Source organism: Bos javanicus, chromosome 3 (assembly GCF_032452875.1).
Source record: "Bos javanicus breed banteng chromosome 3, ARS-OSU_banteng_1.0, whole genome shotgun sequence".
Taxonomy (NCBI): domain Eukaryota; kingdom Metazoa; phylum Chordata; class Mammalia; order Artiodactyla; family Bovidae; genus Bos; species Bos javanicus.
Genome location: NC_083870.1, coordinates 90,527,568 through 90,543,224, shown reverse-complemented (window position 1 = coordinate 90,543,224; position 15,657 = coordinate 90,527,568). Strand labels below are relative to the sequence as shown.

General features: G+C 40.1%; 1 pseudogene; it reads left to right on the top strand.

Annotated features, from left to right (window-relative positions):
* Positions 1–11,920: 11,920 nt before the first annotated feature.
* LOC133245219 (large ribosomal subunit protein eL14-like) lies at positions 11,921–14,645 on the top strand (annotated as a pseudogene).
* The last annotated feature ends 1,012 nt before the right edge of the window (positions 14,646–15,657 follow it).

Here is a 15,657-nt window from a genome sequence, read left to right as displayed (position 1 = left end):
AGGGAGGAGCCTGGTAGGCTACAGTCCATGGAGTTGCAAAGAGTCGGACATGACTGAGCGACTTCACTCACTCACTCACTCAATGCACATATATGGAATCTAGGGAAATGGTACTGAAGAATTTATTTACAGGGCAGCAGTGAAGAAACAGACATAGAGAATAGACTTATGGACATGGAGAGAGGGGAGAAGGTGAGATGTATGAAGAGAGTAACATGGAAACTTATATTACCATATGTAAAGTAGATAGCCGATGGGAATTTGCTGTATGACTCAGGAAACTCAAACAGGGGCTCTATATCAACCTATAGTGGTGAGATGGGGAGGGGGATAGGAGGGAGGCTCAAAAGGAAGGGGTTATATGTATATATGTATACCTATGGCTGATTCATGTTGCTGTTTGACAGAAAACAACAAAATTATGTAAAGCAATTATCCTTCAATTAAAAAAAGAGAGAGAGAGATAGAGAGAGTCCCTTGGGCTGCAAGGTGATCAAATCAGTCCTAAAGGAAATCAGTCCTGAATATGCATTAAAATGACTGATGCTGAAGCTGAAGCTCCAATACTTTGGCCACCTGTTGGGCAGAGCTGACTCATTAGAAAAGACCCTGATGCTGGGAATGATTGAACGCAGGAGGAGGAGTGGATGAGGAATTTGTATTAAAAGGATGAGATGGTTGGATGGCATCACTGATTCAATGGACATGGGTTTGAGCAAACTCTGGGAGCTGATGATGGACAGGGAAGCCTGGAGTGCTGCAGTCCATCGGGTCGCAAAGAGTCAGACATGACTGAGTAACTGAACTGAACTGATGGGGAGAATAGGGTGACAGGAAAGCAGATGAGTCCACTGAAAACCTAGAGGAAAGGACTGATAGAGGTCAGGGTCAGGGTGGTGGCAGGACAGGTGTTGTATGATTCAGTTCATTTCAGTCACTCAGTTGGGATATATTTTGAATGTAGAGCTAGCAGGATTTATTGACTATCTAGATATTGACTGTAAAAGAGTGAGTAATTCATGGAGTCACAAAAGAGTCAGACATGACTGAGCAATTTTCACTTTCAGATTACATTTTTAAGCCATGAGAGTGAATGAGAAAACCAAGGGAATGTGGGAACATTTCAGTGATTCATCATAAATATTAAAGTTTTTACAATAAATTATCAGTTCAGTTGCTCAGTCGTATCCATCTCTTTGCGACCCCATGAATTGCAGCATGCCAGGCCTCCCTGTCTATCACCAACTCCCGGAGTTCACACAAACTCATGTCCATCGAGTTGGTGATGCCATCCAGCCATCTCATCCTCTGTCATCCCCTTCTCCTCCTGCCCTCAATCCCTCTCAGCATCAGGGTCTTTCCAATGAGTCAACTCTTCACATGAGGTGGCCAAAGTATTGGAGTTTCAGCTTCAGCATCAATCCTTCCAAAGAACATCCAGGACTGACCTCCTTTAGAATGGACTAGTTGGATCTCCTTGCAGTCCAAGGGACTCTCAAGAGTCTTTTCCAACACCACAGTTCAAAAGCATCAATTCTTTGGCGCTCAGCTTTCTTCATAGTCCAACTCTCACAACCATTCATAACCATTGGAAAAACCATATCCTTGACTAGACAGACCTTTGTTGGCAAAGTAATGTCTCTGCTTTTCAATATGCTATCTAGGTTGGTCATAGGTCCTTTCTTTCCAAGGAGTGTCTTTTAATTTCGTGGCTGCAATCACAATCTGCAGTGATTTTGGAGCCCCCCAAAATAAAGTCTGACACTGTTTCCACTGTTTCCCCATCCATTTCCCCTGAAGTGATGGGACCGGATGCCATGATCTTAGTTTTCTGAATGTTGAGATTTAAGCCATCTTTTTCACTCTCCTCTTTCACTTTCATCAAGAGGCTTTTCAGTTCCTCTCCACTTTCTGCCATAAGGGTGGTGTCATCTGCATATCTGAGGTTATTGATATTTCTCCCAGCAACCTTGATTCCAGCTTGTGCTTCTTCCAGCCCAGCGTTTCTCATGATGTACTCTGCATAAAAGTTAAATAAGCAGGGTGACGATATACAGCCTTGACGTACTCCTTTTCCTATTTGGAACCAGTCTGCTGTTCCATGTCCAGTTCTAACTGTTGCTTCCTGACCTGCATACAAATTTCTCAAGAGGCAGGTCAGGTGGCCTGGTATTCCCTGCCTTTCAGAATTTTCCACAGTTTATTGTGATCCACACAGTCAAAGGCTTTGGCATAGTCAATTAGGCAGAAGTAGATATTTTTCTGGAACTCTCTTGCTTTTTCTATGATCCAGCAGATGTTGACATTTTGATCTCTGGTTCCTCTGCCTTTTCTAAAATTAGCTTGAACATCTGGAAGTTCATGGTTCACGTATTGCTGAAGCCCGGCTTAGAGAAATTTGAGCATTACTTTCCTAGCGTGTGAGATGAGTGCAATTGTGTGGTAGTTTGAGCATTCTTTGGCATTGCCTTTCTTTGGGATTGGAATGAAAACTAACCTTTTCCAGTCCTGTGGCCACTGCTGTTTTCCAAATGTGCAGGCATATTGAATGCAGCACTTTCACAGCATCATCTTTCAGGATTTGAAATAGCTCAAACTGGAATTCCATCACCTCCACTAGCTTTGTTTGTAGTGATGCTTCCTAAGGCCCACTTGACTTCACATTCCAGGATGTCTGGCTCTAGGTGAGTGATCACACCATCGTGATTATCTTGGTCATGAAGATCTTTTTTGTACAGTTCTTCTGTGTATTCTTGCCACCTCTTCTTAATATCTTCTGCTTCTGTTAGGTCCATACGATTTCTGTCCTTTATCGAGCCCATCTTTGCATGAAATGTTCTCTTGGTATCTCTAATTTTCTTGAAGAGATCTCTAGTCTTTCCCATCTGTTGTTTTCCTCTATTTCTTTGCATTGATCACTGAAGAAGGCTTTCTTATCTCTCCTTGCTATTCTTTGAAACTCTGCATTCAGATGCTTATATCTTTCCTTTTCTCCTTTGCTACAAATAGCTGTGAAAAGAAGAGAAGCTAAAAGCAAAGGAGAAAAGGAAATATATAAGCTTCTGAGTGCAGAGTTCCAAAGAATAGCAAGGAGAGATAAGAAAGCCTTCTTCAGTGATCAATGCAAAGAAATAGAGGAAAACAACAGGATGGGAAAGACTAGAGATCTCTTCAAGAAAATCAGAGATACCAAGGGAACATTTCATGCAAAGATGGGCTCAGTAAAGGACAATAAATTATACTTATATACTATTTGTTCAGTTTTAAAGATTAGTAAAGTGCTAGAAGAAAATGTATCCAAAAATTTATATCATCTATAGAGTAAAACATTCTAGGCTTAATACCAAAGATAGACTTATAAAGGAAGTCACTAACAGATATGATTGTGTAATGTTTTCTTTCCTATAAATCACAAATCACATATATAAAAATAAACTGATATTATGCAAAATTAGTGCCAATGTATATGATATACAAATGTCTAATCTTTATATGTAAATATTTTTGAAAATTAGTAATATTTCAAGATGAAAAGTAAGTAAAGATTTAAACTCAAAATTTACAACAACAACAAAAAAATGAAAATACTCATTAAGTATACAGGAAATGTACAAACTAAAATAATAACAGTTTCACCTAATTTGGTAAAAACTATCTATTTGATAAGACTTAGTTTGGGGAGTGGCTCTCGGAATAATACGTTCTTTATACTTTTACTGTAAGTTTGTATTAATTTCCTGAGTGGTGAAATCTGAACCTTAAAACACACATCATCTTGACTAGAAAGACCACCTCTCGTAATTTATCTTAACAGAAACGCTTTTGTTTATGGATCATGTTTCATTTAAAAGGTGGTGAATTATAATATTTAATTTAGTAAAATAGTATTTATTAACTCAAGGGAGAGAAACTTAAATAATTATTAATAATATTAGTCAAATAAATAAATTTTGGTACATTTGTGCATTATGCCATTATAGGCATGAAAATCATAGTCTAAAATGATAGTTATTTACAAAAATATTTGTGGGTGAATATTTTGTTTGTTAAATGAACAAAGTTGATAACAAAACAAAGGGTAACAGCTTTCCATAGTAAAATAATTATAATCCTATAATCTGCAGAGAAAAATCTGAAAGAACACATTTGAAAATATCCAATTCAGCTTTGTTTGGGTAGTGAAATCATAAGTGATTTTTCATTTTCTTCTTAATTACATTTTCTCAGTCTTTTACAACAACAACAAAAACAAAAGCAAAACAAGAGAGAGAGGGAAAAAAAGGTTTTCTAAGTTTATGTGGTTAAAAAATGAAATCAAAATAAAAAGGAGTAAAAGAAGAAGATCCAACAGTTCTGGTTGCCATCCAGTATAATATAATCCTGGAGTTCTTCAAAACCACTCAGTTGTATGCTGACAGCTTGAGCAACGTCTGGCATGAAAGTTACAGAACATCTTTGTCCCAGCAAATTGGATGGCTGGGCGTACAAATAACTTGCCCTTTATTTTATTTATTTGCACTCTGACAAGGCAGTTTTCCCTGGTATTATCATTTTGCCTTTCTGTTATAAATTCAAGGCATTTTACTATATACTTAATATACTTTATGGCATCCAGGCAAATAGCTCCCTTCAAGTTGAATGTTAATATTCCACTTGTCCAATGAGGAAACTGAGGCACAAAGAATTGGAGTAACTTGCACAATGTAATCGACAAGTAAAAAGTAGAGCTAAATTTCAAAAGCTTGTCCTCTATCTCCAGAATTTTTCTTTTTCCTCTACATTTTTTTCCTAAAGAGTGAGTGGGGAAAATATGATTTCAGTGACAGAAGGACATCAATTAAGTGACAATAAATCTAGTGTGAAACAACTTGACCCTTTTTCATTAAGTTTTAAACCCAACTAAACAGAGAAAAACTGCTTAGTTTTGTAAGAGTCTGTCTATACAAACTTTTCAGCATTTGTTAATTCTCCTTATTTTAACAATAAAAGGGCAGATCTAATGTTGAGCGCCTCCTTAAAATTTAATAATATTGCTTGATCTCATTGTATTTAGTTTTACCTTCTATTTAGAACAAGAGACATTGGTTTTTTCCATATATAGCTATAATATAAATTTTGTCTTTAAATAATTTAAATTTTTCATAAACATATTTAAATAAAATATTCTATCATTAACAGTATAAGTAAGACACCAACTATTTTAAAAATTGCCAAGGGTAAATGCAAAGGCTTCTAAAATATTATGTGCTGCCTTTTCTCTCCACTTTAGGAATCTGAAGTAGGACACAGTTAACATTTATTAATCCTTATTGTGTTCTAGTAGTTTCTATCTAGGACCCCACTTAATTCTCACAATTGTTCTGTGAGTTTGGTATTGATACACCCAGTTTACAAATTTGGAAATGGAGGTCCTGCATGGGTATGCAACCTAAGGACATCCAAGTAGTAAATGGTGAACTTGAGATTTGAGCTCAAAGTCCTGGGTCTCTAAGGACTTAGTTTTAGACTATGCCATTCATAGAGAGATAGCTAACTTGTGTGCTTTTTGCAATTCTTTTCAAGTATGAAGTCATGAACATATAGTAAATCCAAGAGAAGTTCAGTTACTGGGATTGTTGTGGGCCAGGGTTGACACTGATGGTTTTGCAAAGTGGATGTGGCTAATTTAGTCTTCTCTGGAGAACAGGTGGAAGGAGATTCAAGTGCATTCTCAAGCAAACAACTGAAGTACCTTCCATACCATTCAGGCTGGCTGCTGAAACACAGCATCTTACCGCCCTCCTGCTTTATCTCTGCAAATGCTCAGGGAGGGACAGCATTGTAAGTTTCTATCAACAGTTCACACCTTACTGTGAATTAATTTTTGATGATGTTAATTAACATTGATGACAGCAAGTTGAAACAATGGAATGTGATCCAAGATGTCATCAAAACACAAACACTACCAAACAGGCAGTGCGAAAGCAGTGAAGCTGAGACTCAAATGTCTACTCATTTTGATAATCACCAAGTCACTACCCACTTGGCTGTGTAAAGGGCTTTTCACCACAGTTGCTCAAATGTCAGGGGCATTCTTTATGAAAGCTCAGGACAGTTGTCTGGCTCATACAAATTTTCTAATACATTTCTTACTGTTGTGTTAGTCATTCCATTGTGTCTGACTCTTTGTGACCCCATGAACTGTAGCCCTCCACTCTTCTCTGTCCTTGGGATTCTCCAGGCAAGAATACTGGCATAGGTTTTCATTCCCTTCTCCAGGGGATCTTCCCAACCCAGGGATCAAACTTGGGTCTCCTACACTGCAGGCAGATTCTTTACCATCTGAACTACTGGGATAATATAAAAAAAAAAAAAAAAAGAGTCTGGAGATTTTCAAGACTTTATGAAACACATGGTTAAAATTTCTGACCAAGCTTTCTAGCCTGTGTGTCGGTAATATTCTAGTCAGGGAAACAACCCTCATGGGCCTCTGCTGGCCAAGTCTCCGTGTTTATTGTTGGGGAGATCACTTTCAGCCCAAGGAGGTCACAGGGTTGACTTGACATGCTTCCTATCCTTTCTGCTCTTTAGCTGGCCATTGAAGACATTTAAACCTGACACCTCAGATCCTTTCATCCTGAAAACCAGATGTGCTCAGCTGGAGAGAGGAAAGAGTGGAACAGAATCCAAACCCTCCATAGAGAAGAGGGCCAAACGGACAAGCAGCCCAAAGGTTTGTCTTTTCTGCCCGCTCCCTGACCTCTGCCTCCTTCCTATTCCAAAATTGGCTTCAGCTTTCCATCTAAAAAGAAGGCCAAGTTTTATCAAATCCCCAGTTCTGAGCGGCCCATGAGACCCTGAGGTGTTTGTGTAATTTGCTACCGCATCTATACCACCCTGGCCCCTGAACTCATCCAAACTTCCTCCATGACTGCCCTAGATTATGAAATAATTTCTTTTCTCTTCCTTTCAAAGACAATTCTCTGCATTCTAATAATGTTTATCAAACAGGTAACCATGAAGATAGTGGCTACCACTGCTTGAGGGGGTTGCTGTCAATGTGATTAATGTAAGCATTTTACACACCTGGTTTCTTCTATCCTCGCTTCCTCCACTTCCACAGCATGGTCTTCACTAAAGATACCATGAGCTGCCTCCAGTTCCTCTGGGTACCTTACACAGTCTACCTCCTCAGTTCAGTTCAGTTCAGTTCAGTTGCTCAGTTGTGTCCAACTCTTTGCGACCCCATGGATCGCCGTTTGAAGTGGTATAATGGTGTAATCGACCCCATGAATCTATAGATAGATATATATAGAGAGATATATCACTACTATCTATAAAATAGGTAAACTGGAAGGACCTGTTGTGTAGTGCAGGGAACAATACTTAAAATTTTATAATAACCACAACCTATAATGGAAAATAATCTGAAAAAGAATATATATATATAATATATATATAGAGAGAGAACTGAATCACTTTGCTGTACACTTGAAACTGACACACTATAATTTAACTAACCTCTATAAAAAATAAAATAAAGAATATGTTTAAAAACCAAGGCTGAGACTCAGAACATTTGAGTCCAAAGCTCATACTGTTTCCATCATATCTACCATCCCATAACTATTTCTCATCTAATTGTTTTTAATTAATATAATTAAATTCTGTTGAGACATGCATAGAAGATGAAGCTCACAGCCTGGTGTTCTCCCCTGTGCTGAGCATCCACTGAGAGAACGTTTGTCTGTAGGTTCTGCATTCGACATCGCTTCCTCCCTCGCCTTCGCATACCATAGCTATAATGCCATGTCTTTCCCTTCCACTCAAAAAAAGCATTCTATAAGGTACATAGAGAGGTATTTTTACAGAGTTAACCTGACTCCATCTTGATATATTGTTATCTAAGTGATAGCCTTCCACGCTTCTCTCACTTCCAGGGTCATCTTCTTCAGAGTACCACTTAGCTTATTATTATGGATGGTCTCCCACATTTGGTCTCCCACCACTGGAAGCCCCTGCTTATTTGGAAGTAGTCCTCACCTGAAACTCCTGGACTTTACTTCCCCTTGAGATGGTGCTGTACCCCCTATATAAGCAGCAGCATAGGCAGAAAAACCATGCCCCCCAATGCAGCCCCTTACCTCTGTTCTCCATTACACCACTTCAAATGGCCTTAGTAAAGTTTGAGAAGTTCTCTGAACAAAATTCAGAATATGGTAGAATGAAGCAGGGAAGATAGGCAAAAGATAAAAGATACCAATAGCAGACACCACCATGTTCCAACAGGACTTTCAGAATGTGCCTGATAGATCTCTAAGAAATGAGAGATTTTGACAGTCTCTCTCTCCTTTAGTGAGTCCTGCCTATTCTTGCAAAGACCTGGCAGAAGCTTCTTTACTTTTAGATCTAATTCTCAGACAGCACTGTGAGGGAGGTATGATGAGCATCTAAAATCCTCAGACTTGGGATTTCCTGGGTGGTCCAATGGTTGGGACTGTGTGCTTGTGCTGCAGGGGTGCAGGTTTGATCCCTGGTCAGGGAACTAGGATCCTGCATGCCACATGGTATAGCCTAAAGTTAAAAAACAAACAAACAAAGATCTTCAGGCTGAACTAACACCCAAGGGTAGAATTCTTCCAGTAGTGTTAATTTTTTTTAATTAAATATTATTGGAGTATAGTTGCTTAAAATTAAAAGATGCTTACTCCTTGGAAGGAAAGTTATGACCAACCTAGGTAGCATATTCAAAAGCAGAGACATTACTTTGTCAACAAAGGTCTGTGTAGTCAAGGCTATGGTTTTTCCAGTAGTCATATATGGATGTGAGAGTTGGACTATAAAGAAAGCTGAGTGCTGAAGAATTGATGCTTTTGAACTGTGGTGTTGGAGAAGACTCTTGAGAGTTCCTTGGACTGCAAGGAGATCCAACCAGTCCATCCTAAAGAAGATCAGTCCTGGGTGTTCATTGGAAGGACTCATGTTGAAGCTGAAACACCAATACTTTGGCCACCTGATGCGAAGAGCTGACTCATTTGAGAAGACCCTGATGCTGGGAAAGATTGAGGGCAGGAGGAGAAGGGGATGACAGAGGATGAGATGGTTGGATGGCATCACCAACTCAATGGACATGGGTTTGAGCAGACTCCAGCAGTTGGTGATGGACAGGGAGGCCTGGCGTGCTGTGGTTCATGGGGTTGCAAAGAGTCGGACATGACTGAGTGACTGAACTGAACTGAGTTGCTTGACAATGTTTTGTTAATTTCTACTGTACAGCAAAATGAATCAGCCATACATATATTTCCTCCCTTTTGAACTTCCTGGTTGGGAAGGTCCCTGGAGGAGGATGTGGCAATCTACTCCAATATTCTTGCCTGAAGAACCCCATGGACAGAAGAGCCTGGTGGGCTATAGTCCATGTGGTCACAAAGAGTTGGACATGACTGAACAACTAAGCACACACCATTCAGCAGCATTCCTTTTATTTTTATTTATTATTTGTTTTGAGTTGTGAGTTAAATTTTATTTGGAGCAAAATGAGGACTGCAGCCCGGGAGACAGCATCTCAGATAGCTCTAAGAGACTGCTCCAAAGCTGCAGTGGGGGAAAGTCAATATATAAGGTTTTGTTGAAGGGGGAGTACAATGCCATGAAGCACCCATTTTACAAAGGTTTTTGTTAGTCATGAGGATCTGATAACACCATGAAGGGATTTAGTGCTTCTGTAGATAGGAAGAGATGCAAGGATTGAGATTATAAAATCTTTCCTAAAAACATCCAACTATCTAAAGTCCTGTCCCCCCAGATTCCCTGGAGCTCAGAGTGCCTCACTCCACCCTGAACTCCCTCAGGGGGTATTGAAGGTCAACAGCTATAGCAACATGGGGTTCAGTCTCTGTAGAGGCAGATGGCAAATGGCTTTGTTGTTCAGTCATTGGCACTGCTCTTGGTAAGTGCCAATTTGTAGTTGACATGGCCCCCTTGTTGTCATAAATCCGACCATACATTGGGGGCCATTTCCCACCATTTTGTCCGGTGTTGCTGGGAAGGCTCATTACCAGTTCTGAAGAAGGTTTTTGATAAGACACTCAATGTGCTATTACTGGACTAGGTCTTAATAGTCAAAGATCTCTGGATACCTGTCTTCTAGTTATGGTCCAGGAAAGTATTCCTTCTCATTGGGTCTTTCCATACCTAGAGTTACACTGTTATAATCATTGATCATATATCAAGCTATACTTTAATCAACTGCTTCAAGTATAGTCATCATTTCCATTGGAGGCTCAGTCATATACTTGGTAATACAAGAAATAATCTTGTGAAACAAGCAAAATACAAATGGTATAGTTAATAACATCAGTGGAATTAAAAGTAAATATTTTAGCCATGAGCCTCCCACACCAGTTTTTTGTTTGTTTGTTTGTTTATTTTTTAAGATCATGAAGACTAGGGAATGAATCACTTAAAGCAGAAATCTCATTTTTCATGTGGTTCAAATGTGTCACGTTAAAGGATTCATCAGGTATGAAAATACAGCATTCAGTTTGAATTGTAGCACAGACATCTCCCTGGAATGCTATAAGGTGTCAAGGGCCTTGCAGTTGTGTAGCACTGCCTTTCTTATCATAGAGACAGAATTCAATAGGCTAATAGCCCGATTACTATCATTTAAAGGTTATGAAAGTTGTTAAGGCTTCAGTTCAGTTCAGTTTAGTCGCTCAGTCATGCCCGACTCTTTGCGACCCCATGAATCACAGCACGCCAGGCCTCCCTGTCCATCACCGACTCCCGGAATTCACTCAGACTCACATCCATCTAGTCAGTGATGCCATCCAGCCATCTCATCCTCTGTCGTCCCCTTCTCCTCCTGCCCCCAATCCCTCCCAGCATCAGAGTCTTTTCCAATGAGTCAACTCTTCGCATGAGGTGGCCAAAGAACTGGAGTTTCAGCTTCAGGATCATTCCTTCCAAAGAAATCCCAGGGCTGAGCTCCTTCAGAATGGACTGGTTGGATCTCCTGGCAGTTAAGGGACTCTCAAGAGTCTTCTCCAACACTACAGTTCAAAAGCATCAATTCTTCGGTGCTCAGCTTTCCTCACAGTCCAACTCTCACATCCATACATGACCACAGGAAAAACCATAGCCTTGACTAGACGGACCTTTGTTGGCAAAGTAATGTCTCTGCTTTTGAATATGCTATCTAGGTTGGTCATAACTTTCCTTCCAAGGAGTAGGTGTCTTTTAATTTCGTGCCTGCAATCACCATCTGCAGTGATTTTGGAGCCCCCCAAAATAAAGTCTGACACTGTTTCCACTGTTTCCCCATCTATTTCCCATGACGTGTTGGGACCAGATGCCATGATCTTCGGTTTCTGAATGTTGAGCTTTAAGCCAACTTTTTCACTCTTCACTTTCACTTTCATCAAGAGGCTTTTTAGTTCCTCTTCAGTAAGGCTTAGATATGGTCAATTACATCCTCCAACCCAACAGAAGGCACACACACACACACACACAAACTGCTACTGACCACTCATCGAAAATAAATTTCCTAGGAGGTATCCAATCAGAGCCCTAGAGAACAGAAATCCACCTAGAGAACAGGGAACCTAGAAGTACTAGGCACAGGTAATTGGCCAAAACCAAATAATTGGATTGAGTTTTAAACTAGCATAGAATCATGTCCACAATAGAAAATATGTGACTGATAGGCATAGGTCCAAGGAATCAAGAAAACATTATAAATGATCATAAAATTCAGATCAGCATCTTAGGCAAGCTATCTGCTTCTGATGCCATCTTCTTCTCATTCTAGTGCAGTGTAGTTTCCTCTGTTTGAGCACTGTTTTAAGGTGAGTTTGAGGTCAGCAGGCCTCTCTACAGACGAGTCCAGCTTAGGAGCCTTTTAAAAATAAGTTGTTCCCTCTTGCCAAACGCCACCAACATGGTGTTCAGGCACTTCATAGAGGTTGGCTGGGTGACCTACACCTCCTTGGAGTCTTGTGCCCAGAAGCTGGTCATGATTGTAGATGTTGATAATCAGAACAGGACTTTGGTGGATGGACTTTGTACTCAAGTATGGAGCAAGGAGAGATAAGAAAGCCTTCCTCAGCGATCAATGCAAAGAAATAGAGGAAAACAACAGAATGGGAAAGACTAGAGATCTCTTCAAGTAAATTAGAGATACCAAGGGAACATTTCATGCAAAGATGGGCTTGATAAAGGACAGAAATGGTATGGACCTAACAGAAGCAGAAGATATTAAGAAGAGGTAGCAAGAATACATAGAAGAACTATACAAATAAGATCTTCACAACCAAGGTAATCACGATGGTGTGATCACTCACCTAGAGCCACACATCCTGGAATGTGAAGTCAAGTGGGCCTTAGGAAGCATCACTATGAACAAAGCTAGTGGAGGTGATGGAATTCCAGTTGAGCTATTTCAAATCCTGAAGGATGATGCTGTGAAAGTACTGTATTCAATATGCCAGCAAATTTGGAAAACTCAGCAGTGGCCACAGGACTGGAAAAGGTTAGTTTTTATTCCAATCCCAAAGAAAGGCAATGCCAAAGAATGCTCAACTACCGCACAATTGCACTCATCTCACACGCTAGGAAAGTAATGCTCAAAATTCTCCAAGCCGGGCTTCAGCAATACGTGAACTGTGAACTTCCAGATGTTCAAGCTGGTTTTAGAAAAGTCAGAGGAACCAGAGATCAAATTGCCAACATCCGCTGGATCATCAAAAAAGCAAGAGAGTTCCAGAAAAAACATTTATTTCTGCCTTATTGACTATGCCAAAGCCTTTGACTGTGTGAATCACAATAAACTGTGGAAAGTTCTGAAAGAGATGGGAATACCAGACTACCTGACCTGCCTCTTGAGAAACCTATATGCAGGTCAGGAAGCAACAGTTAGAACGGGACATGGAACAACAGACTGGTTCCAAATAGGAAAAGGAGTATGTCAAGGCTGTATATTGTCACCCTGCTTATTTAACTTATATGCAGAGTACATCATGAGAAACACTGGACTGGAAGAAGCACAAGCTGGAATCAAGGTTGCTGGGAGAAATATCAATAACCTCAGACATGCAGATGACACCACCCTTATGGCAGAAAGTGAAGAGGAACTTAAAAGCCTCTTGATGAAAGTGAAAGTGGAGAGTGAAAAAGTTGGCTTAAAGTTCAACATTCAGAAAACAAAACAAACCAGATCATGGCATCTGGTCCCATCATTTCATGGGAAATAGATGGGGAAACAGTGGAAACAGTGTCAGACTTTATTTTGGGGGGCTCCAAAATCACTGCAGATGGTGATTGCAGCCATGAAATTAAAAGACACCTACTCCTTGGAAGGAAAGTTATGACCAACCTAGATAGCATATTCAAAAGCAGAGACATAACTTTGCCAACAAAGGTCCGTCTAGTCAAGGCTATGGTTTTTCCTGTGGTCATGTATGGATGTGAGAGTTGGACTGTGAGGAAAGCTGAGCACCGAAGAATTGATGCTTTTGAACTGTAGCGTTGGATAAGACTCTTGAGAGTCCCCTGGACTGTACAGAGATCCAAACAGTCCATTCTAAAGGAGCTCAGCCCTGGGTGTTCTTTGGAAGGACTGATGCTGAAGCTGAAACTCCAATACTTTGGCCACCTTATGCAAAGAGTTGACTCATTGGAAAAGACTCTGATGCTGAGAGGGATTGGGGGCAGGAGGAGAAAGGGATGACAGAGGATGAGATGGCTGGGTGGCATCACCAACTCAATGGACATGAGTTTGTGTGAACTCCGGGAGCTGGTGATGGACAGGGAGGCCTGGTGTGCTGCAATTCACGGGGTCTCAAAGAGTTGGACATGACTGTGCGACTGAACTGAATTGAACTGTACCGATGGAGACAGGCTATGCCTTTCAAATATATCAGCTCACTGATTTCCTCTTCAAGTTCCCACACAGTGATCACCAGAATTATGTTGGAAAAGCCTAGGAGAAGGCAGATATCCCTGCAAAGTGAGCGGCCACAAGGTGGGTCAAGAAGATTGAAGCCAGAAAAAAGAAATCCAGGATGACAGATTTCAATTGTTAAAAAGTCACAAAGGCATTGAAACATGTATAATATCATACATGAAACAAATCGCCAGTCCAAGTTCAATGCATGATACTGGATGATTGGGGCTGGTGCACTGAGATGACCCAGAGGGATGGTATGGGGAGGGAGGAGGAAGGGGGTTCAGGATGGGGAACATGTGTATACCTGTGGCATATTCATGTTGATGTATGGCAAAACCAATACAATATTGTAAAGTAAAAAAATGAATAAAATATATTTGACTATAAAATTAAAAAAAAAAAAGTCACAAAGGCAAGACTCATCAAGTTTGAAGTTAAGAAACTTGAAAAGGCAGCTCTCTTAAAAGCTTCTCCCAAAAAAGCACTTACTGTTAAGGGGACAGCTGCAGAAGCTGTTGCCACTGCCAGTGTTCCAGCAAAAAGAGAAAAAAAAAGATGACCATTGCGGGTAAGAAGGCATCAGCCCAGGAGGTTCCTGCCCAGAAAGCTGCAGGTCAGAATGTAGCACCTTCTCCAAAAGCTCAGAAGGGTCAGAAAGCTCCAGCCCAGAAAGCACTTGCTCCAAAGGCATCTGGCAAGAAAGCATGAGAACATAAACTATTCTAAACAGAATAAAGTGCTTTTTGACATGCTGGTAAATTAACATAAATAAGTGGTTCACACTCTTATATTGAGGCATCACTAGCCAACCCCTTGTGGTATACCTTGACTGAATTATACTGGGACATTGTGATATGGTGACTGAGATCTGACTTCTTGGACATGAACTAGGGATTCAGGCACTTGATTTCTTTTCTAGGTGTTGTTGTCTATGTTTGTGTGTCCTTCTGGAAGGATGAAATGTTTGCCTTTTTCTCGAGTTTTTACTTAAGTTTTATTCTAGATCACTTTGGAAAAAATGGTGCTTTCTCTTGGTTCTTTAATGCACTCACCATGTAAACAATTATAAGGGCTGTATAAAAAGTTACTTGAACATGTCTCCTTCACCACAGGCTTCCAATCTAAGACTTAAGAGACCATTCATTCTTTTATCTTTGTGACCCTAAGGAAGAAAGAGAATCATCTTCAAGCTGTATCCATAGAGCTGTATTTTGAAGACCTGCTAACTGAAAACAATATCTCACTCAGATTTGCCTTAGACAATTTTAAAGCAGATTATTTCCATCCCTTCTGTCCTACGGAACAACACTCCCTTTTGTGTTTCATGTGCAAACCTGTGGGTTCTTTTGGTTGTTTTGTCCTTGTTGCTGTTCTATATAATTAGAGAATTTCTGAGTTTGCAAAAAGCATACGAGTTGTCTAATCTAGTCTCTATACATTAGCAATATCCTCTGCTACTGTTGGAGAACTTACTACTTTGGTGTCAGTGTAGTCTATTGTTGGGTGATACTTAAGGCTTTAAAAGTTCTTAGTCTATAGTGATAAGAAGACTGCTTTCCTAGAACTTCTATTCTGGATTCTACTTTTGACCTTGAGACATCATCATAGAAATCTACTTAATCAAACCATAGTTTTTTTCTCTAAATGTGTGAGATACTGCTTTTATTGATCTCACTAGAATGTCCATCACTTCATGGCAAATAGATGAGGAAACAGTGGAAACAGTGGTT